The 24,768-nt window shown below is 40.8% G+C and overlaps 1 protein-coding gene across 1 annotated transcript in view; it reads left to right on the top strand.

Moving 5' to 3' along the window:
- Positions 1 to 861: 861 nt before the first annotated feature.
- Positions 862 to 24,768, top strand: part of LOC112249673 (zinc finger protein 644) — a 49,087-nt gene continuing 25,180 nt past the window's right edge. Inside the window, exons 1-2 of the mRNA XM_024419461.2 lie at positions 862 to 1,115; positions 4,684 to 4,733. The gene's annotated coding sequence lies outside the window, so the exon portion shown is untranslated. The remainder of the gene's footprint in view (positions 1,116 to 4,683; positions 4,734 to 24,768) is intronic.

Below are 24,768 nucleotides of genomic sequence, written 5' to 3'. Positions count from 1 at the left end.
GATGACCTGTGATGTTCTCTTGATAAGTGTGCGAATTTTACAAATGTCCTGTCCTGCTAAGCAATTCAAAATGTAACAAATACTTTCGGGTGTCAGGGAAAATGTATTGAGTAAAAAGTATATTATTTTATTTAGGAATGTAGTGAAGTAAAAGTAACAGTTGTCAAAAAATATAAATAGTAAAGTAAAGTACATATATCCCCCCAAAATACTTAAGTGTTACTGATAGTGATTACAGTACTTTACACTGATGCAAATGATGCGGTTCTTTTACGTGAACGGAGCCAAATGATGTGGTTCACCGAAAAGACTGGAAATCTCCATCAGTGTGCATGATCCCAATTCTAGCCACAAGACAGCTGCAATAAAAAAAAGAAAGAAACCTCTTGTGGGTAGTGCTCAAACGATTACGTAATGTCTTAATGTACCTTCGCTATTATGTCCTTTCCCCCCACCCCACCTGTCCAATAGCCTCGTACGAACCATCGCGAGATCAAGATAGTTCGTGCCCACAATAGAACGTAAGCTTACATTCTTTCCAAATAGAATGTAAACTCGCGAGATCAGGAGGATTTGTAAGAGGCTACCTGTCCAATACAATGTTGAGTGAAATCTATGTACAGTAATATGTAACATTTGATGGTGTCAGGCTACAATGTAATGTTCTACTGTGTTATGATAATATTTGACGGTGTGTGTTGGTTAACTGTATCACTCTACTACACCCCACAGTTTGACCATCTTCCAAGCTCAATTTAACCCAACGATTTTTCTACAGTGATCTGGTTCTGGGATGATCCATATTTTGAATAGGGGAAGGTTCGTTTTGTTGAGATCATTGCCACAATTAAATTGAGCAGGACTGGAATAAAATACAGATTCTATGACATTATGTTCATGGCATTTTGCAGAATCAACGAGAGAGAAGTCCCATGCGCTGTGCTATTCAACTGACATTTAAAAAAATTATCCGCTGCGAAAATACCTCTCAGATTATAGTTTAACCTGCAGAATTTTAAGCAAAATGGCGACAGTGTAGTGGATGGAGGACGAAAAACGTAATGTCAAGTGTAATGACAAACGTTCCAATTATTATTGTTTTCTGCATTGGGAAGGTAGGTTTCATGCTTCTATACACACGTCTATAGGCAATTGATTAGTATATTGACGTATCGGGTGTTGTCATGATGATAGGTTCGTGGTAGCTCTTAGTTTTATTGGGCAGGGAACATAGCGGGGACACACTGGCACCATACTGGCATAGAGATGATTTAACGCAAGACACTGGGCTCGACATTCATAATCGACCGTATCTGATGGATTTGACTGCCATTCACAAATGTATGCACTCCATTGTTTAAGTCCTGACTGTATTGTTTGTTTTTCAAAAGTTTTTTAAATGTAACCTTTATTAACAACAAATTATTATTTACAGTGACGGCCTACCGGGGAACAGTGGGTTAACTGCCTTGTTCAGGGGCAGAACGACAGATTTTTACCTCGTCAACTCGGGGATTTAATCCATCAATTCTTCGGTTACTGACCCAACGCTCTAACCACTAGGCTACCTGCCGCCCGCTACAGTAGTTGAGCACCATTCCAAAAGTGTTTAGTTTCTTTTACTAAATATATTCTTTCTTGTTTCTGTAGCCTACTCTGTAGGAATGTAGCCATGTTCACATTTCCATAAATTCATAAAATGTTTGGGAATGAAGTAAAGGCATTTGTGAAAATTCTATAGCAATATAGAGTGGGAAAGCGGCCGTGCATTTGGACAATTAATAGACACTGCAGTAAATAAAACCTAATAAAAACACCTGTCTTGTCCAGTACCAGAGTCTACCCAGACCAGTGAGCCATAGCCAATCAGGCCTTTATGCAAATAAGCCATTTGCCATACTGGCCTGCCATAATTCACTTTGAACTGGACTATGTGTTTGTTTACAGACAGTTGCAACAGCATAACTTTAGATCATTAGAATGCATTCGCCAAAAGCCACCTCATGAACCAGAATGGATTTCTGCAAATATGTAGCACTGGCGTCTTCTCTTATTTGGGAACGTATTGATCAAACAACCATGAAAAGGTAGGCTCGCTTTCCCTCAGTTATGCTCATCAATAACAACAAGATCAACAACTAATACTAACAAGAGTGAGATGAGCTAAACTCAAACGAGGGAACATTGGATGAACCCTCTGAAACCTTTTCAGCTAGTTGGCCGTCAAAATTGCACTTATAAACAATCGGGAATAGTGTTTTTCTGTAGCTTGCCTGCCAATGCATGCTTATACCAACGTACGTTTTGACAACTGAATGGGAATTTGCCTGCATGCCCATTTGATCGATACCAAATACATTTGATTGACAACTAAGGGTGTGCTCGTAAATTGCCTCCAGTGTGTTAGAGTGGGCTCTGTGTTCGTAAATTCAGAGCATTGTCAGATTGTCTGCTGGTAAATTGAGAGCGTTTCGCTTTCCGAGCGCACACTGCACTATTGACACTGGATTCTCAGGCCCGAGGCGTAGTGTTGATCGGAGTGTTCCTCACAACGGCAGTCAATCACCCAAGCTAACTGGCTAAAGGTGGTTAGCTTGCTTGCGACTTCCAGACACAAATGAGAGAACACCTCACTATTGACCATTTTACTCGCCCTAGCAGAGCTGGTTAGACCGTTTACATGTTATCTAGAGCGTTAGTGACTAACTGTGCTGCACGGAAGAATGTAATAACTTTTTTTGCCGACGTTTACAGGTCATATTCAGCGGGTGTTGAGCGTTCATAAATTCAGCAGTTATTCTGCGCTCTGGCTTACTCAAGACGAGAGTGCTTTGAAATCAGAGTAGATAGCCGGAGTGAATTTACGAACGCAAGAGATATACTAACTGGATAACAGTCGTTCAAGTTCAGCATAGCTAGCTAGCATAGCGATTCAAATTTCTTGCCAGCTAACCAAATGACACCTGTATCTCTAGCTGTAACCACTGAAACTATATGAGGGAATACGTCTCTCACTCATCCACTCCTCCAATGACATGACATCCTCACAGCAGCTAGCTAGTTAGCTAACGTTAGGCTCCGTGTTTTTAACTTGTTAAATTAACAGATACAGTAGGCTATTAGCCACATTATGACTGACTTGTGATCATTGCCCTTACTAGTTTGATTGTAATTGACATTCCCAGCCTTAGTTACATTGTGTCCCGAATGGTTGGAGGCAGCAAACAAAGTACCGGGCCAACTGTGATTTACAACCTGATAGCAATATTTGTTGGACTACTTATATTAATCATGCATTGAACTGCATCCATTTATTCAGCCAACAATGTCTTACTGTACATCATGGAATTTTTTGTCAAATAGAACCTATTTTTAAAACCTCTTATGAAGTTGATTTTGTAGCATAAACTGGGGATTTGATATCTTGGACTAATATTATGACTGTCTGTTTGTTTCATACCTGCAGAGTAGTGAAAACGCTGTCAGTTCCACCTCAAAGTTCTGTTCAATTCTAAAACATTATTTTGTTCTGCTGTCATGTAATAGCCTACACTCATTGAATACTATCATAGAAATCAAGTCCTATTTGCATGTAGTCCTATACATGTCACTTTGCTCCACTGTCCATTACATTCCAATATCTGATATGCGTTATATGAGGAGCATGTCTCTGAATGCCCTGCTGTTTTCTAAACCATTGTTTATTGACACAGATTTTCTAGAAACAGATTCCTGCAGTTGCCTACTTTAAGGACACTGACATCATTGCACATTGAAGGGCATCTGCCACAGCAACTGCTAGGATATAATGAATTAGGCCCACATTAAGAACACCTTTCAGTTGGTAGGTATGGGAGTAACTTACCCCAATTACACTATACCTGAAATACATGCAAATGCCAAAGCATTTATAATATATTAGAATAAGCTCTGATTATGACATAAATCAAATTATATTTCCTTTATATGAAACTTGATCTACATTCTGGCTTAAAACACACACAGCAAATTCCTTGTAAACTGATTTCACAGTTTGACTCAATAAATCAGATAGACTAGGCAAGTTAACCGCAAATTGATTATATGTTACTTAACAAGGTCAAATATTTTAACCAAGCCGCCAGAATTCCCAGAATGCACGGCATAGCAAAACAGTCATGTTTACAGAGGCAGCATCACAAATGGCATGCTATTCCCTATATAGTGCACTACTCTTAGCCAGGGCCCATAGGGTTATGGTCAAAAGTAGTGCATTATATAGGGAATAGGGTGCCATTTGGAACACATTCTGAGTCTGTAGGCACTCATACTGCTATAAATGAAGAGGCCAGGGACTACTTTAATGGGAATACACTGCCCTGATTTAGTAGCTGCAGAGAGATAAGATTTGAGTACTCTTTAGGAAGGATATAGTACTAAGAACATTACATATAGAAAAAAAACTATTAGTGGCAAAAGGAAATAAGGGCAGAAGGATTGAATGATGTGGCACACATTGACAATATTTTCTTAGTACAAACCATTGAATCTTGGAAATGTCCTATTGAAGCTACTTAAGTAGCCAACACTGCCATTGACCATTGCCATTGAGGGAACATTTCTGTATCACTTTTATCATGCAAGTTATGGTACTGTGTTATATTAGTGTATGAATATATCAAAATGTTTATTTCTTTATTACAGGTGGGTTTTCAGAAGACCGTAGGGTGGAACCAATGGTTTGTAATAGACTGGTAAGTAATGACTGCTTTGGAATCATCTATTAGTAAACCATAAGCATTAGGGTATTACACAATGCTTTTTACATTTGTATCACAAACCATTTTTGAGAAAGTCTTGATGAAAGGGGCCGTTTTAGACCTATACATGCCTCCTGTAAGATCTTATGATCCGTGAACCGTATATGATACAGGCAACGTCTTGGTGTCAATTATAAGGACACAAGGCGAAACCCAGATGCAGACGGTTTGAGTCTTTGATATTTATTAATCACTCCAAAAGGGGTAGGCAAGGGAATGGTCATGGACAGGCAAAATCTAAAAACCAGTTCAGAGTCCAGGAGGTACAGAGGGACAGGCAGGCTCGGGGTCAGGGCAGGCAGAACGGACAGGCAGGCAGGTACGGAGTCCAGAAAACAGGTAAGGGCAAAGACATAGAAGACGAACTGGCACAGAGAGACAGGAAACACAGGGATAAATACACCAGGGAAAATAAGCGACACTTGGGGGGGAGACAATCACAAGGACAGGTGTGACAGTCAATATACTCCTTATAGTTTGCTATAACACATGGATTCTGAAATACACATTTTTGCATTAATTTATTAAATATTACAAATATTAATATGAATAGATCAGAACAACCTTTTTTTGATTTAGCTTATTTTTACACATTGTTTGGAACAATGTACTATTTAAATACATAACATTTCTAGAGTGGGCTCACTGGTACTTATAACTAAATGACCCATTTTATACATGGAAATGTACATTATAGGTCATTTAACCAATCACAGCCGTCCTTTAGGATTGCACTTTCAGAAAATCACCAGTAGAGCGAGTTCCCTTTGAATCCATTTACCATTCACTGTGTTCTTGGTGCTCATAAAATGTATCGTCAGAACTTCAGAATTAGAAGAGAGCCCACTCTGGAAATTGTATGTACTTGTAGACTATTTAAAAAGAAAAAAAAAAAAAAAAAAAGAAAAAAAAAAAAAAATATATATATATATATATATATATATATATATATATATATATATATATATATATTTCACCTTTGTTTAACCAGGTAGGCTAGTTGAGAACAAGTTCTCATTTGCAACTGCGACCTGGTCAAGAAAATGCAAAGCAGTTCGCCACATACAACAACACAGAGTTACACATGGAATAAACAAACATACAAGCAATAATACAGTAGAGAAAGTCTATATACAGCATGTGTAAATGAGGTAGGATAAGGGAGGTAAGGCAATAAATAGGCCATGGTGGAGAAGTAATTACAATAAAGCAATTAAACACTGGAATGGTAGAATGTGCAGAAGATGAATGTGCAAGTAGAGATACTGGGGTGCAAAGGAGCAAGATAAATAAATAAATAAATACAGTATGGGGATGAGGTAGTTGGATGGGCTATTTACAGATGGGCTATGTACAGGTGCAGTGATCTGTGAGCTGCTCTGACAGCTGGTGCTTAAAGCTTGTGAGGGAGATAAGAGTCTCCAGCTTTAGTGATTTTTGCAGTTCGTTCCAGTCATTGGCAGCAGAGAACTGGAAGGAGAGGCGGCCAAAGGAAGAATTGGCTTTACCTAACAGAGACTTGTAGATGACCTGGAGCCAGTGGGTTTGGCGACGAGTATGAAGCGAGGGCCAGCCAAGAAAAGCATACAGGTCACAGTGGTGGGTAGTATATGGGGTTTTGGTGGCAAAACGGATGGCACTGTGATAGACTGCATCCAATTTGTTGAATAGAGTGTTGGAGGCTATTTTGTAAATGACATCGCCGAAGTCGAAGATCGGTAGGATGGTCAGTTTTACGAGAGTATGTTTGGCAGCATGAGTGAAGGATGCTTTGTTGCGAAATAGGAAGCCGATTCTAGATTTAATTTTGGATTGGAGATGCTTAATGTGAGTCTGGAAGGAGGGTTTACAGTCTAACCAGACGCCTAGGTATTTGTAGTTGTCAGAACCGTCCAGAGTAGTGATGCTGGACGGCCGGGCAGGTGCGGGCAGCAATCGGTTGAAGAGCCTGCATTTAGTTTTACATGCATTTAAGAGCAGTTGGAGGCCACGGAAGGAAAGTTGTATGGCATTGAAGCTCGTCTGGAGGTTAGTTAACACAGTGTCCAAAGAAGGGCAAGAGGTATACAGAATGGTGTCGTCTGCGTAGAGGTGGATCAAAGAATCACCAGCAGCAAGAGCGACATCATTGATGTATACAGAGAAGAGAGTCAGCCCGAGAATTGAACCCTGTGGCACCCCCATAGAGACTACCAGAGGTCCGGACAATAGGCCCTCCGATTTGACATACTGAACTCTATCAGAGAAGTAGTTGGTAAACCAGGCGAGGCAATCATTTGAGAAACCAAGGCTGTTGAGTCTGCCAATAAGAATGTTGTGATTGACAGAGTCGAAAGCCTTAGCCAGGTCGATGAATACGGCTACACAGTAATGTCTCTTATCTATTGCGGTTATGATATCGTTTAGGACCTTGGGCGTGGCTGAGGTGCACCCATGACCAGCTCTGAAACCAGATTGCATAGCGGAGAAGGTACAATGAGATTCGAAATGGTCGGTAATCGGTTGGCTTTTCGAAGACCTTAGAAAGTCAGGGTAGGATAGATAGGTTTGTAGCAGTTTGCGTCTAGAGTGTCTCCCCCTTTGAAGAGGGGGATGACCGCGGCTGCTTTCCAATCTATGGGAATCTCAGACGATACGAAAGAGCGGTTGAACAGGCTTGTAATTTGGGTTGGGGGATGACAGTGTTTCCCAGCCTCAGTGCAGTGGGCAGCTGGGAGGAGGTGCTCTTATTCTCCATGGACTTTACAGTGTCCCATAATTTTTTAAATTTATTTTTACTATTTTATTTGATTTACTATTTTATTTTCCTTTTTTTTATTGTTCCAAGCAATATGTCTTAAAATGAACACAATCTAAAAGGGCTGGTTTGAGATATTCATGTTAATATTTTTAATGTTGAATAAATTCATGTGAAAATGTGTATTTCAGAATCTAGACATACTCCACATGTTAGAGCAGACAGTAGCGTCATGCCCACATTGGGCACACAGGCACATGCCCCCTGGAACACTGACTGGACAAGGCTACTCTAGAGTGTGCAGTATTGTCGGTGGCGAAAGAGAACACACACAGCGTATAGTGACTTACACAGCATTTGATTTGAGCTGCCAATAATGTATTTTAGCTACCGGAGGTAAGTTCGTAAATTAATTTGATCAAGCTGTGTAGCCTATTGATTCCTTCTTGATGAATAATTAAAACATGTGTGGATTGTTTCTCTGTAATACTAGCCACCAATCAATTTTTATGAAGTTGACTTTAGCTAGCCAACTAGATAGGGAACCTATCTTCCAACCTCATCACTAGCTACCAAGCCATTTCAAACTATCAATCAAGTTAGAGTAGCTTGTTTAACTATCTTAACTAAGATTACCTATGCAGAAAAATATACACATTTTTGTATATAGAATTAGGGATACTGATTATGGGTTTATATTTCAGGAAAAAGCTGTTTCAGGTGTTTGAACAATGCAAAATTCTCCAACTTCCAGAAGGGGGCACACCACCCCCTTCCATCCTAAAGTACTTCATACCCCTTCTAAATTAATGGGTGCATGACACCACTGAGAGCACACTATAATGACTATAATGACAACACAATGTTGTTTGTATCATCAACGGATCATAAGGTACCACAGGAGGCATGTATAGGTCTAAAAAGGGCCTAAAATGGCCACTTTCATCATGATGAACATCAAAATAACTTTTGTTAATCAATTGCACACAAGGTCCAATCACAATTTGACTTCCGCTCTTAACTCAACCTCTCTGAATGACACATACATATACAGGTTTTTGGAGTGGTGCTGGCACACTGGGTGCCCGGGGAGTTGTTGTTGTGGGGGGGGTTAAGGTCCTTGATCAAGGGCACAACGTCAGGCACTGGCATCTAGTATTTGATATTAGCAACCCTTTGTTTGCCAGCTCACTTGCAACCCTCCGATTTCTGGCTGCCTCTTTAACCGCTAGGCTATCTACCATCCATGATTGTCATTATAATTTTCTATAAAATGGATTGTGATACTAATGTAAATAGCATGTCAATCATACTTCCTCCCAATGAAGTTTCAATGTGAGAATTGCCTGAACAATCTGAGATATCATAAATATTTTCCGCTCCTGCTGGCATGGAATTGCCCATGAGTAAAATGTACAGTACCAGTCAAAAGTTTGGACACACCTACCTATTCCAGGGTTTTTTCTTTATTTTTACTCTTTTCTACATTTTAGAATAATACTGAAGACATCAAAACTATGAAATAACAAATATAGAATCATGTAGTAACCAAAATAGTGTTAAACAAATGAAAATATATTTGAGATTCTTCAATTACTACCCTTTGCCTTGATGACAGCTTTGCACACTCTTGGCCTTCTCTCAACCAGCTTCATGAGGTAGTCACCTGGAATGCATTTCAATGAACATTGGTCTTTGGTAAAAGTTAATTGTGGAATTTCCTTCTTAATGCATTTCAGACGGTCTGTTGTGATGTGACAAGGTAGGGTTGGTATACAGAAGATAGCCGTTTTGGTAAAAGACCAAGTCCATATTATGGCAAGAACAGCTCAAATAAGCGAAGAGAAATTACAGTCCATCATTACTTTAAGACATGGTCAGTCAATCCGGGAAAATGTCAAAAACTGTGAAAGTTTCTTCAAGTGCAGTCTCAAAAACCATCAAGTGCTGTGATAACTGGCTCTCATGAGGACTGCCTGTTGCAGAGGATACATTCATTAGAGTTACCAGCCTCAAAAATTGCAGCCCCAATAAATGCTTCACGGAGTTCAAGTAACAGACACATCTCAAAGTCAACTGTTCAGAGGGGATTGCGTAAATTAGGCTTTCTTTCATGGTCGAATTGCTGCAAAGAAACCATTACTAAAGGACACCAATAAGAAGAAGAGATTTGCTTGGTCCAAGAAACATGAGCAATAGACATTAGACCGGTGGAAATCTATCCTTTGGTCTCCAAATTAGAGATGTTTGGTTCCAACCGCCATGTCTTTGCGAGACGCAGAGTAGGTGAACGGATGACGCATGTGTGGTTCCCACCGTGAAGCATGGAGGAGGAGGTGTGATGGTGTGGGGGTACTTTGCTGGTGACACTGTCTGTGATTTATTTAGAATTCAAGGCACACTTAACCAGAAAGGCTACCCCAGCATTCTGCAGCAATACACCATCCTATCTGGTTTGCGCATAGTGGGACTATCATTTGTTTTTCAACAGGACAATGAGCCAACACACCCACAGGCTGTGTAAGTGATGGAGTGCTATATCAGATGACCTGGCCTCCACAATCACCCGATCTCAACCCAATTGAGATGGGTTGGTATGAGTTGGGGAAAAGCAGCCTGTGCTCAGCATATGTGGGAACTCCTTCAAGACTGTTGGAAAAGTATTCCAGGTGAAGCTGCTTGATGCCAAGTGTGCAAATCTGTCATCAAGGCAAAGGGTGGCTACTTTGAAGAATCTCAAATATTTTGATTTGTTTAACACTTTTTTGGTTACTACATGATTCCATATGTGTTATTTCATTGTTTTGATGTCTTCTGTATTATTCTACATTGTAGAAAATAGTACAAATAAAGAAAAACCCTTGAATGAGTTGTTGTGGTCAGACTTTTGACTGGTACTGTATATGATTGTATTTTGTGCTGAACTAAGTATTAACCATAACTTTGCATACCTGTATAAATGTAGATTCAATTTAAAATTGAACAAGTTATGCATGATTGATAATATTTTCAGGTAATATTTATATGAAGGAAAGGGATTTGAACACACAATAAGGTGAATGCGTTTTGTCGAGATGTGATAATTATGAGGCACAGTTCTCTCTCTCCAAACATACTGCCATAATACCTGAAGCTGTAGCTCAGATGTATGAACAGTTCTTTATAATATAGCTGGGTGTGATTAGATTTATTACAGCCTGAATTTAACATTTATTAAATTGAAGAAAAACTGGCCAACACAAAATAATACCCCATAATGTCAAAGTGGAATTATGTTTTCAGAAATGTTTACAAACTAATTAAACATGAAAAAATGAAATGTCCCAATGTCTCGAGTCTATTGCAAGCCTTAATAAATTCAGGAGTAAAAATGTGCTTAAAAAGTCACACAATAAGTTGCGTGGACTCACTGTGTGCAATAATAGTGTTTAACATGATTGTTGAATGGCTACCTCATCTCTGTAACACACAAATACAATTATTTGTAAGGTCCCTCAGTCGGGCAGTGAATATCAAACACAGATTCAACCACAAAGACCAGGGAGGTTTTCCAATGGCAAAAAACTAAAACCAGACATTGAATATCCCTTTGAGCATGGTGCTGTTATTAATTACACTTTGGATGGTGTATCAATACACCCAGTCACTACAAAGATACAGGTGTCCTTCCTAACTCTGTTGCCAGAGAGGAAGGGAACCACTCAGGGATTTAAAACAGTTACAAAGTTTAATGGCTGTGATAGGAGTAAACTGAGGATGGATTAACAACGTTGTAGTTACTCCACAATACTAGCCTAAATGAGAGAGTGAAAAGAAGGAAGCGTGTACAGAATAAAAAATATTCCAAAACATGTGTCATGTCTGCAATAAGGCACCTAAGTAAAACTGCAAAACATTTGGCAAAGAAATTCAATTAAATTAATTTCCTGAATACAAAGTGTTATGTTTGTGGCAAATCCAACACAACACATCAAGTATGGCGTTGCCGGTATGGTTGTCATTGGCATGGAGTAGGGAGTTTCTTTAGGATAAAAATAAATGGAATAGAGCTAAGCACAGGCAAAATCCCAAAGGAAAACCTGGTTCAGTCTGCTTTCCAACAGACACTGGGAGACAAATTCACCTTTCAGCAGGACAATAACCGAGAACACAAGGCCAAATATACACTGGAGTTGCTTACCAAGATGACATTGAATGTTCCCGAGTGGCCTAGTTACAGTTTTGACTAAAATCGGCTTGAAAATATATTGCAAAACCTGAAAATGGTTGTCTAGCAATGATCAACAGCCAATTTGACAGAACTTCAGAATTTTGAAAACAGTAATGGGCAAATATTGTACAATCCAGGTGTGCAAAGCTCTTAGAGACTTACCCATAAAGACTCACAGCTTTGATCACTGCCAAAAGTGATTCTAACATGTATTGACTCAGGGTGTGAATACTTATGTAAATGAGGTATTTCAGTTTCAATCAATTTGCAAAGATTTCTAAACACATGTTTTCTCACTTTGTCATTATGGTATTGTTTATAAATGGGTGAGAGAAAAAAAATCTCTATATATCCATTTCCTGGAGTCAAATTACCAAATCGCCCTCTACTGGTGGAATGTTAAAAATATTCTTCAGAATTTCCAAATTAGTAATCATTATTTAACAAAATCCTCCTTGTTATATTTCAGTCTTCTGTAATGTATATAAAGTGTAATATTGGGATGCAAACTCAAAATTGAATACATTTAATCTCTATATCTGACATGGTACAGGTGTCTTCTTTTTTTAAGCCATATGTGTGAGGTGTATACTTTTGTTTCAAAATAGATTTGTTAAAGACTAACAAGAAATACTCTGATTTAGCACGCTGCAGTAAAAGGTTCATCCATTTTAAATTCAGGCTGTATCGCAACACAATGTGGAATAGGTCAAGGGGTATGCATACTTTCTGAAGGCTCTGTGTGTGATCTAGTAATATTGAAGTAATATTGAAAATGAATATTATATTTTATTTCATGGTATGTTTGATCTATATCCCAGGTAACGTGATGTCCTCATAACATTCACAATGTTCCCTGTTGGTCCCCCACCAGGACTATATAGTGCATCATGTGTAGAGAGAGGGCCCTGGCCCCTAGAAGGTCTGCTGGGGTTTTGACCCCTAACCTCACTGGCCACTCCAGTAACACAGGCCTGTTGAAGTGTTTCTACAAATCCAGCCTCTCGGGCTGTTGTCCTCCAACAGCTCTGTCAGGTTACAGAGCATTCCCACCACTAAGGGGCACACTATGATCACTAATGCTTGAACCCCTTATTCAGAGGAGTTGAATCACAAGCCTAGATGAACAATGGCCCATAACATAAGCAAGCATTATAGAAAGCACCTAATAATAAGTGATTCATTACTATTTTTGATTTGTCATTGCAGTCTATCATTTTAAGACAGGTATTTGTCTGACAACAGTGAAGGCAGTCCTTACAAGACGATCCATTTTGTTCCTTCTCAATATTTCAGAGAAAACTGATGGACACTTCCTTGTTTTCCATACTAAATTAAACTCTTTCTAAGATGTTAACTGTGTACAATGTTTTACTTATGACTGAAATAGACACATCTTCAGTATGTTGAATGCACATAATATTTACAGGTACATTTAGTGATTTTTCAATCATTCGTATTTCCATTCTGTAGCAATAATATAATCCACAAAATGATGTGACCGCAAAATGTAATCCAAACGTAACCACATGCCAGACCACAGACAAGAAGGCCAAGTTGGAAAATACATGTTTGTAAATGCTTGGGCAGATTCCAGGATCGATCCGACCAAGGCCGCAAGAATATTCTATTGATGTAGAAGCTATTCACTCATTGAGCGCCAATTAACCAAAAATGTAAATCCTCTGTTTGTATTGATTGAAAGGATGAAGGCAGAAGTTTGCCACTACATTAGTAACAAGGCAGCTGGACCGTTCTGTGATATCTATCAAGGTTGTGGTCCTCCTCATTAAATTGACCATTTATTCTTTAGTTTGATGTGATATTTTAGAGATTTGAGTGTAGGGGTACACAGGTTAGCTACAATTATGCTGATGCTAAGGTTTATATGGGTACACTGAATGAAGTATGGCATTCTAAGCCTACCGTTATACCTATGGGTAGTTTCATCGTGATTAACCTTCCTTTCTCTCCTCTCAACCATCTCAGGGAGACAAATCCTCGTCCAATCAGCTCCTTCTGGACACGTTCTGTTCATCTATATTTATAAATGACCTTCAGAAAGATAGATCAGGGACTTTATTTCATTTTATGTTTTTGAATGATTTTTTTGCCCTTTTTAGGGCAGTGCAAATGCTCCCTTAAACTAAGTCCTGTTCTGATTTGAGTATTCACTTTTTAAGAGGGGTAAGACGTCCACACAGTCAGCTGTCCATACTAATGCCGCTGTACTAAACTGCTGGCAACCTCATTATTCTGAATGCAGGGAGGTTCTATTATACATTCTAAAACAATTGCATTGAAGGACGGTTATCTGGTAAATGACAGCATCCTACTCAGATCTTTGGACTTAATATGTGATAGTATGAAGATAGGAGTGAAAATAGATGTTGTTTTCCTCCATTGGTACAGTTATTCTTTACCGCTTATATAGAATGAAGTACACAGTACCTTGCTGACTCACAGTTCAGTCTTCTAGTGTTTCATAGTGTGTGGAGTCTCTGCCGGGGGGAAGTGCTGTGTCCAGTCCACCGGTGTTGTACAGGACAGGAAGGCTGCAGCAGGGCCATCTGTTGGTCTCGGTTGGTATTGGAAGAGGTCCACATACATGTGATCAGGTTACGGTGATATACCTCTCACGATACAAATCTGTCTAGTGCGCCCATGTGAGTACAACAGTCATTGATTCATGTTAGTTAATACCAGTACTCAGTTATCTGATGACTTGAGGTAATTGACAGTTTGGTAAATCTCTGCTTTATTGCTAATAGCCTGTTCTATTGAAGTAAAGATGCATAGATATGAAAAGACATGTAGTATGTAAACAGAAACTGATGAAGGGTGTGTGTCTTACAGATACGCATGTTCAACTGGGTTGACGTTAATGATTGATAGTAATAAACTGAATTGTTTGAGAGAGGGAAATATTTTGAACAAGCTCTATGTTACAGTTTCGAAAGACTCACTCATGTTTGACTTTGATAGTGATTTAACGGTAATAAACTAATAAGCTGAGTCGTCAGAGTTGAAAATGTGTTGAGGGCTTCAAGATCAGGTGTGCATTGTGTGTAAACCTAATGCTGTTGATGAAAACACTGCCTGGGGAACAGCAGAGTGGGAGTCTTTGAAAAGTCAACTTGAAATGGATCCCGCGGCTTCGGTTAATAAAAGAGAAAGTTAGTGAGAAGAAAATAACAAACAAACGAATGAAATAAATAAATAAATAAAAGGACTGGAAGATCAAATCATTTTTCACAAAATCCTTATTCTGTGGATGTTTTTTTTTTCTGCATGTGTACACACTGATGCAATCACTCTTAAAGCAGCATAATAATACATGAAGTTATATCGTCATACCACGTATTAGCAATAGATGCCATAAACCCCTGTATATCATTCATTCATCTACATTCAAAAGCACAGATTACAGGTGTAAGAAGACCACTTACAGTGGTATTTAGTACAGTTGTAACGTTGCCACATCCCATACTATAAAAGATAATATATCAGAACAATGGGGGATCATTCACTCCTAAAAAATAAAATTAAAAAAAGCAACATTTGTGAACCTCTTTGATTTGATCTGATTTGTTTTGATCTGGAGAGGAGAGGGGAGTTAAAAAGAGAAATCTCCTTAACCCCCCAGGCCTGACAGGCTGTGTTGAATAATACACATGCTCAGGAGGTGGATGTGGGGAGTGTGTCTGTGTCGAACCCTCGCCTGTGATCAGTGGCTAAGGGTTAGACCATATATGCCAGCCTACCCCACCTCTCCACGGTGTACCTCCATTGATAAGATTATATTAATTGGTATGAATAGAGAGGGCTTTCTTCTACTCTCCTCCACCTCTCCTTGTATACATTTACCATTATACTCATTAGCTTCCCCAGTGCGGTGCCTCCCAGCCAGCTTCCCTTCTCCTCCACATCCCCCTTGGGTCTCCTGGGAGGCAATTTGCATCTCTCCATGGAGCCTCTCTGGGGTTATTGAGGAAATATTAGCCTCTTTTCTTCCCCGGCCGACCCTTTGATTTATTTGGAGGCTGGGCTGATGGAGTGGCAGTCCCATGTTAATGACTGGTCCTGGTGTAGGACCCCTGGTGCAAGGCCACTCCTTGATCCACGCAAGAAAGGTGCAATTGACAACCATGACTGAATATTCATGTTACGTTTGTGTGTTTGTCTCTGTGTGTGTGTGTGTGTGTGTGTGTGTGTGTGTGTGTGTGTGTGTGTGTGTGTGTGTGTGAGGTGGGGGGTGGAGTGTGAGGGGGACGTGTAGGTGTGTGTCTGTGTGTTTCAGTATGTGTGTATGCACAGCTTAGATAGGTGGACCTTGAGAAATGACGAGGGAATCCCAGTGATGTCAGGGTCAGTGTGTTCAAGTTGCTCAGTGTCTCTGACCACCCATTTGGTTTGATTAGACAGGTTTCTGTTTGCTTACTATGTATCCCTGGCTATATCTAGGTGTATTTTATTATGTTATTGCTTTCTTTGGAATGGGAAAGCCATATCCCTTCGTTCTAGCCAGTGGAACAGTTCAGGCCCAGTTGTTATTGATGTTGTTAGACGTTGCAGAGAATTTGCTTATTGGTTATGGGCTTAGCTAGGACTAAGAACCACATCCCCACTTCTGGTCAGCCATATAGTTTAGCTCAGCTGCAACACAGTAGCAATGTAGCAACACTAACGCCCTGATAGATTACACATTATTTAGCTGGAGAACACACACATTGCTGGAAGAATTTTAAAACGGCAGAATATATATTGGACAACACACATATTTAAAAGTCAAAAGTACTTTAAATCAGGACAATGTTCTGTTTAATTGATAATGATAAATCAATTGAGTTTGGGTTGCTTTATACTATAGCTAGCTAGTGAGAAGTCCTTGGTATACCCTGTTCTGCCTGATCCATGCTTGCCATGTACTCTGTACGACTTACGGAGCCAGATATTCATATTATGTTTTTAAAGAAAGGTAATGAGAGGTGTTTCATCCTGATGTGTGCGACGCTTGACATTTCTCCAGATTTAAGCGTACTGATGTCTGCTCACTCGGCAGAGAGAGAGGAGCCTGTCCTCCGTTTGGAGAGAAGTTTGACACTGACTTCTCTTTCATGTGATTGGTCACGTGTCTGACTAAAGCAAAGCGGCAGCGACAAAGTTTGATTGGCCTATATTTTTGGGGGATTCCATCTCAACCAAAAATGACAGGGTGCAATCTGAGCATGCCCAATCATAATCATAGCAACTGCTTGTATCATGCATATACCCCCAAACTATTTATATATAGTAAGCTCTAGAGTATATGGTAATCATCACATTTAATAAAAGCCAACATCCATACTACAATTTTTTTTATTTTACAAAAATAGCATAGCTACCAATGCAATCTCTACATCTAAGTGTACATCACATATTCAAAACAGGTGAATGAACAGCTCATGCATATTGTCATGAAGGGGGCAACAAACACAGTAGTAAATGGAAATGTGCCACTTTCAACAGGCATGAACAGCACTGCACAGCTTGCCAGAACCAGCCAAGTAGATGAGTCTGGCGGCAATGCTTTGGTTAGTGAGTCCTTTCCTCTCAGTATTGGGTGGATTGGTGTGCGTGTATCTAAACAGAGCAGATATGATGTTTATGAGGCCATCTGTCTGCTGTAGTGTTCACTGTGTTTGCGTCCCGAATGGCACCCTATTCCCTATATAGCGCACTACTTTTGACCAGGACCCATAGGGGCTCTGGTCAAAAGTAGTGCACTATGTAGGGAATAGGGTGCCATTTGGGACATACACAGAAACAGCTCCTCTGTGGCCACTGGCCCTGGCCTCCTCCTCAACGTGAGAGAGAGAACTCATTAAAACCGTCACATGAATGCCTGAGAAACCTCAGACCTCTTTTTTTCCCCTTCTCCTCCTTTCTCCTTAAAAAGGAGAGAAGTTTAAAACTAACAAAGCCCAGGGAAATCCCCATCAGACATCCCTCCCTTAATCCATTTAATTTTGAAAGGTATTGTTTAAAGCTTCAAAGTTTATATCGTTTAATCCCCCCTCTAACACTACGGGCAGCAAATGAGGCCGTGTCAGCGGTTTGAACAGATATAATCTCCTCCACACAACAGAAAATCCTCCTGCTAGACAAGGTTGCATAGGTTCCCTGTGAACTCAAGCGTTTGATGTTGCTACCTGCTATTGAACATGACTTCTGTCTTAACCCAACTGTCACTCGCTCCCTCTCCTCTTTTATCACTCCCAATGTTCTCTCTACACCTTTTTTTTCATCAGTAAATCTACCCATCACAGCCGTTTCATTTATTCTCGTCTGTTTTTTGGATAGTGGGCATGGGAAGGTGAGGGGTGAGAGGGTTGTGGTTTTTTAGTCATGCTTCTTAGTGTTAACTCGTTGAGAGGATGCGTGTCCACTCGGTTTGGACTGACAGGACTTTTATTATTTTGGTAAGTGAAATTCGGGGCTTGCTCTCAGAGCATGTATCTGGCTAGTCAAATTTGAGAACATTGCTACAACTTTACGTCACTATTGCCATCGTTGTGTGTGTAATCAGGGTTTCTTTCTAGCTGTTTTTGTCATTTTTTCATAGAAGAGAAAGAAAGCTCAAGGCATGTTCTATTATTCTGTTATACAACGGGTGGGTCTAATCCTGAATTCTGATTGGTTAAAACCGCATTCCAGCCGGTGTCTATTCCACAAGTTACCACCGGCTAAATCTATGATGTTAAAATATCTATTTACTCTGTTCCATTTGACTGCGCAATCCACTGTCTCATCAGCCCAGCCAGGCACTTTATAAACGTGATCTCTACTATAAAAAGTATCTAGACATTATCTCACATTTCTTTTAGATTAACATTTCATTTTCAACAGCGGAGATTTGTATAAACCTTGCTGTCTGTCTCCGATATTTGCAAAATTGTTTCAATATTCAAATTCAATCTTCAGCTGTCCCATAGTAATGAATGTGTTGGGAGTCGGGACGAGACAGATAGGCAGGCAGCGTTTCTCAGCCAGTCAAAATCATGAATCAGCTGGTATCATTTTGGTATCATATATACAAAAAAATGTCAATTGAAAAAAGGTCAAATGAAATTCAGTGAGGCAAGTTTGCAGTCTTTCCAGCTTCAGTTTGAAGTGATTGTGTTAGCTGTGTTTTTGGCTAGCTCCTCTCTGAACAACAGTGTCCTATGCAGGCGAAATCGCGCCTAATTAGCTCATTGTTATGGATGTATCCAAATAAATGTCACTAGAAAACAGCTAAAACAAATGCAATGCTGCTACTTTATTCTGTCCATAGTTCAAATCAAATTTGACTTGTCATATCCCCCAAACACAGCAGGTTTGGCGCATATTGTAAGGTTACTCACAGCAGGTTACTTACAAGCCCTTAACCAACAGTGCACTTTTAAGAAAATAGAGTTAAGCAAATATTTACTAAATAAACTCAAGTAAAAAATTAAATAAAAAGTAACACAATAAAATAACGAGGTTAATAACAGGGGGTACCGGTACAGAGTCAATGTGCGGGGGTAAAGGTTAGTTGAGGTCATTTTTACATGTAGGTAGGGGTAAAGTGACTAAGCATAGATAATAAGCAGTGTAAAAATAAGGGGGTGGTGTCAAAGTATATAGTCCAGGTAGCCATTTGATTAATTGTTCGGCAGTCTTATGGCATAAGGGTAGAAGCTGTTAAGGAGCCTTTTGGACCTGGACTTAGTGCTCCTGTACCGCTTGCCGTGCGGTAGCAGAGAGAACAGTCTATGACTTGGGTGACTTGAGTCTTTGATCATTTTTTGGGCCTTTCTCTGACACCGCCTGGTATATACAGTACCAGTCAAAAGTTTGGACACACCTACTCATTCAAAGGTTTTTCTTTATTGTACATTTCTACATTGTAGAATAATAGTGAAGACATCAAAACTATGAAATAATACATGGAATCATGTAGTAACCAAAACAGTATTAAACAAATTCTGGGATTCTTCAAAGATGCCACCCTTTGCCTTGATGACAGCTTTGCACACCCTTGGCATTCTCTCAACCAGCTTCACCTGGAATGCTTTTCCAACAGTCTTGAAGGAGTTCCCACATATGCTGAGCACTTGTTAATTGCTTTTCCTTCAATTTGCAGTCTCACTCATCCCAAACCATCTCAATTGGGTTGAGGTCGGGTGATTGTGGAGGCCAGGTCATCTGATGCAGCACTTCATCAATCTCCTTCTTCGTAAAAAAGGATGGCGTATTGCTGCAGAATGCTGTGGTAGCCATGCTGGTTAAGTGTGCCTTGAATTCTAAATAAATCACAGACAGTGTCACCAGCAAAGCACCATCACACCTCCTCCTCCTCCATACTTCACAGTGGGAACCACTCCTAATCGCTACTCCTAATCCATGCTTCTTAGTGGGAACCACTCATCTGTTCACTTACTCTGGGTCTCACAAGGACATGGCAGTTGGAACCAAAAATCTCAAATTTGGACTAATCAGACCAAAGGACAGATTTCCACCTGTCTAATGTCCATTGTGTTCCTTTGCCCAAGCAAGTCTCTTCTTATTATTGGTGGTTTCTTTGCAGCAATTTCAATCATGAAGGCTTGATTCACTCAGTCTCCTCTGAACAGTTGATGTTGAGATGTGTCTGTTACTTGAACTCTGTGAAGCATTTATTTGGGCTTTAATTTCTGAGGCTAGTAACTCTAATGAACTTATCCTCTAAAGCAGAGGTAACTCTGGGTCTTCCTTTTCTGTGGCGATCCTCAGTTTCATCATAGCGCTTGATGGTTTTTGCGACTGCACTTGAAGCAACATTCAAAGTTCTTGTCATTTTCCGGATTGACTGACCTTCATGTCTTAAAGTAATGATGGTCTGTCGTTTCTTTTGACTGGTATTGTAGGTCCTGGATTGCAGGAAGCTTGGCCCCAGTGATTTACTGGGCTGTAGTGTACATCCCAGTACATCGCTTGCTTGCTAGTTGGCTAGCTAGCAAGCAAAGGATAAGAACGTTGCCAGCCAGTATGGCAATGGAACATTCAGAACGAACGACTGGGTCGCTTCTCAAGCAACCAAACCGATAGAACAAACAACCAGCTGGCTTGGTAGCAAACCTAGATTTGTGTCGGGACTATATCTTGTGGAAGAATGAAATAGTATGAATAATTTCATCAAAATAAGGTTTGTAATGAAAATGGGTCAATTGGTATTTGAATATGTTGGTAACCCTTTGTATAAAAGTGATAATGCCCTCGAAGCTGGTGTTTGTAGGACATACAGTGCTTTCGGAAAGTATTCAGACCCGTTGACTTTTTCCACATTTTGTTACGTTACAGCCTTTTTCTAAACTGCATTTAAAAAATCCCCCCTATTCAGTCTATACACAATACCCCATAATGACAAAGAAATGTACATACATTTTCAGACCCTTTGCTATGAGACTTGAAATTGAGCTCGGGTGCATCCTGTTTCCATTGATCATCCTTGAGATGGTTCTACATCTTGATTGGAATCCACTTGTGGTCAGTTCAATTGATTGGACATGATTTGGAAACTGCACACCTATCAATAGTTATGGTCCCACAGTTGACAGTGCATGTCAGAGCAAAAACCAAGCCATGAGGTCGAAGGAATTGTCCTTAGAGCGCCGAGGCAGGATTGTGTCAAGGCACAGACCTGGGGACGGGGACCAAAACATTTCTGCCGCATTAAAGGTCCCCAAGAACAGTGGCCTCCATCATTTTTAAATGGAAGAAGTTTGGAACCACCAAGACTTACTGCAGCTGACCGCCCAACCAAACTGAGCAATCGGGGGAGAAGGGCCTTGGTCAGGGAGGTGACCAAAAACCTGATGGTCACTCTGACAGAGCTCCTCTGTGGAGATGGGAGAACCTTCCAGAAGGACAACCATCTCTGCAGCACTCCACCAATTAGGCCTTTATGAGAGAGTGGCCAGACGGAAGCCACTCCTCAGTAAATAGCACATGAAAACCCACTTAGAGTTTGCCAAAAGGCACTTAAAGCACTCTCAGACCATGAGAAACAAGATTCTTTGGTCTGATGAAAACCAAGATTGAACCCTTTGGCCTGAATGTCAAGCGTCAAGTTTTTTTTTCTCGTTTTTTTTTCACCTTTATTTAACCAGGTAGGCTAGTTGAGAACAAGTTCTCATTTACAACTGCGACCTGGCCAAGATAAAGCATAGCAGTGTGAACAGACAACAACACAGAGTTACACATGGAGTAAACAATAAACAAGTCAATAACACAGTAGAAAAAGAGTCTATATACATTGTGTGCAAAAGGCATAAGGATGTAGGCGAATAATTACAATTTTGCAGATTAACACTGGAGTAATAAATGATCAGATGGTCATGTGCAGGTAGAGATACTGGTGTGCAAAAGAGCAGAAAAGTAAATAAATAAAAACAGTATGGGGATGAGGTAGGTAAATTGGGTGGGCTATTTACCGATGGACTATGTACAGCTACAGCGATCGGTTAGCTGCTCAGATAGCAGATGTTTAAAGTTGGTGAGGGAGATAAAAGTCTCCAACTTCAGCGATTTTTGCAATTCGTTCCAGTCACAGGCAGCAAAGAACTGGAAGGAAAGGCGGCCAAATGAGGTTTGTTGCGAAATAGAAAGCCGACTCTAGATTTGATTTTAGATTGGATATGTTTGATATGAGTCTGGAAGGAGAGTTTACAGTCTAGCCAGACACCTAGGTACTTATAGATGTCCACATATTCTAGGTCGGAATCATCCAGGGTGGTGATGCTAGTCGGGCGTAAAGATGCAGGCAGCGAACTGTTGAAAAGCATGCATTTGGTTTTACTAGTGTTTAAGAGCAGTTGGAGGCCACGGAAGGAGTGTTGTATGGTATTGAAGCTCGTTTGGAGGTTAGATAGCACAGTGTCCAAGGAAGGGCCAGAAGTATACCGAATGGTGTTGTCTGCGTAGAGGTGGATCAGGGAATCGCCCGCAGCAAGAGCAACATCATTGATATATACAGAGAAAAGAGTCGGCCCGAGAATTGAACCCTGTGGCACCCCCATAGAGACTGCCAGAGGACCGGACAACATGCCCTCCGATTTGACACACTGAATTCTGTCTGGTGAACCAGGCAAGGCAGTCATTAGAAAAACCAAGGCTACTGAGTCTGCCGATAAGAATATGGTGATTGTCAGAGTCGAAAGCCTTGGCCAGGTCGATGAAGACGGCTGCACAGTACTGTCTTTTATCGATCGCGGTTATGATATCGCTTAGTACCTTGAGCGAGGCTGAGGTGCACCCGTGACCGGCTCGGAAAAACGGATTGCACAGCGGAGAAGGTACGGTGGGATTTGAGATGGTCGGTGATCTGTTTGTTAACTTGGCTTTATAGGTCTGTAACAGTTAGGGTCCAGGGTGTCTCCCCCTTTGAAGAGGGCGGCAGCTTTCCAATCCTTGGGGATATCAGATGATACGAAAGAGAGGTTGAACAGGCTGGTAATAGGGGTTGGGACAATGGCGGCGGATAGTTTCAGAAATAGAGGGTCCAGATTGTCAAGCCCAGCTGATTTGTATGGGTCAAGGTTTTGCAGCTCTTTCAGAACATCTGCTATCTGGATTTGGGTGAGGGAGAAGCTGGGGAGGGTTGGGCGAGTAGCTGGGGGGGGCTATTGGCCAAGGTTGGAGTAGCCAGGAGGAAGGCATGGCCAGCCGTTGAGAAATGCTTGTTGAAGTTTTCGATTATCATGGATTTATCGGTGGTGACCGTGTTACCTAGCCTCAGTGCAGTGGGTGGAGGAGGTGCTCTTGTTCTCCATAGACTTTACAGTGTCCCAGAACTTTTGGGAGTTAAAGCTACAGGATGCAAATTTCTGCTTGAAAAAGCCAGTCTTTGCTTTCCTGACTGACTGCGTGTATTGGTTACTGACTTCCCTGAACAGTTGCATATCGCGGGGGCTATTTGATGCTATTGCAGTCCGCCACAGGATGTTTTTGTGCTGGTCGAGGGCAGTCAGGTCTGGAGTGAACCACGGGCTATATCTGTTCTTAGTTCTGCATTTTTTGAACGAAGCATGCTTATCTAAGATGGTGAGGAAGTTACTTTTAAAGAATGACCAGGCATCCTCAACTGATGGGATGAGGTCAATATCCATCCAGGATACCCGGGCCAGGTCGATTAGAAAGGCCTGCTCGCAGAAGTGGTTTAGGGAGCGTTTGACAGTGATGAGGGGTGGTCGTTTAACCGCGGGCCTGTCGCGGATACAGGCAATGAGGCAGTGATCGCTGAGATCCTGATTGAAGACAGCGGGGGTGTATTTGGAGGGCAAGTTAGTCAGGATGATGTCTATTAGGGTGCCCATGTTTACGGATTTCGGGTTGTACCTGGTGGGTTCCTTGATGATTTGTGTGAGATTGAGGGCATCTACCTTAGATTGCAAGACTGCCGGGGTGTCTGAACGAAACCTGGCACCACCTTACGGTGAAGCATGGTGGTGGCAGTAAAAAGCTGTGGGGATGTTTTTCAGTGGTAGGATCGAGGGAAAAAGGAACGGAACAAAGTTACAGAGAGATCCATGCTGAAAACCTGGTCCAGAGTGCTCAGGACTTTCCAACAGGACAACGATCCTAAGCATACAGCCAAGACAATGCAGGAGTGGCTTCGGGACAAGTCTCTTAATATCCTTGAGTAACCCAGCCAGTGTCCAGACTTGAACCCAATCGAACATCTCTGGAAAGACCTGAAAATAGCTGTGCTGCGACGCTCCCCATCCAACCTGACAGAGCTTGAGAGGATCTGCAGAGAAGAATGGGAGAAACTCCCCAAATACAGGTGTGCCAAGCTTGTAACGTCATACCCAAGACTCAAGGTTGTAATCGCTGCCAAAGGTGCTTCAACAAAGTACTGAGAAAAGGGTCTTAATACTTTTTTATTTTTCATACTTTTGCAAAGATTTATTTAAACCTATTTTTGCTTTTCATTATGGTGTATTGTGTGTAGGTTGATGAGGGATTTTTATTTATTT

Source organism: Oncorhynchus tshawytscha, linkage group LG01 (genome assembly GCF_018296145.1).
Source record: "Oncorhynchus tshawytscha isolate Ot180627B linkage group LG01, Otsh_v2.0, whole genome shotgun sequence".
Classification (NCBI taxonomy): Eukaryota; Metazoa; Chordata; class Actinopteri; order Salmoniformes; family Salmonidae; genus Oncorhynchus; species Oncorhynchus tshawytscha.
Note: the sequence above shows the minus strand (reverse complement) of the source record. Positions and strands in the feature narration are given on the sequence as shown.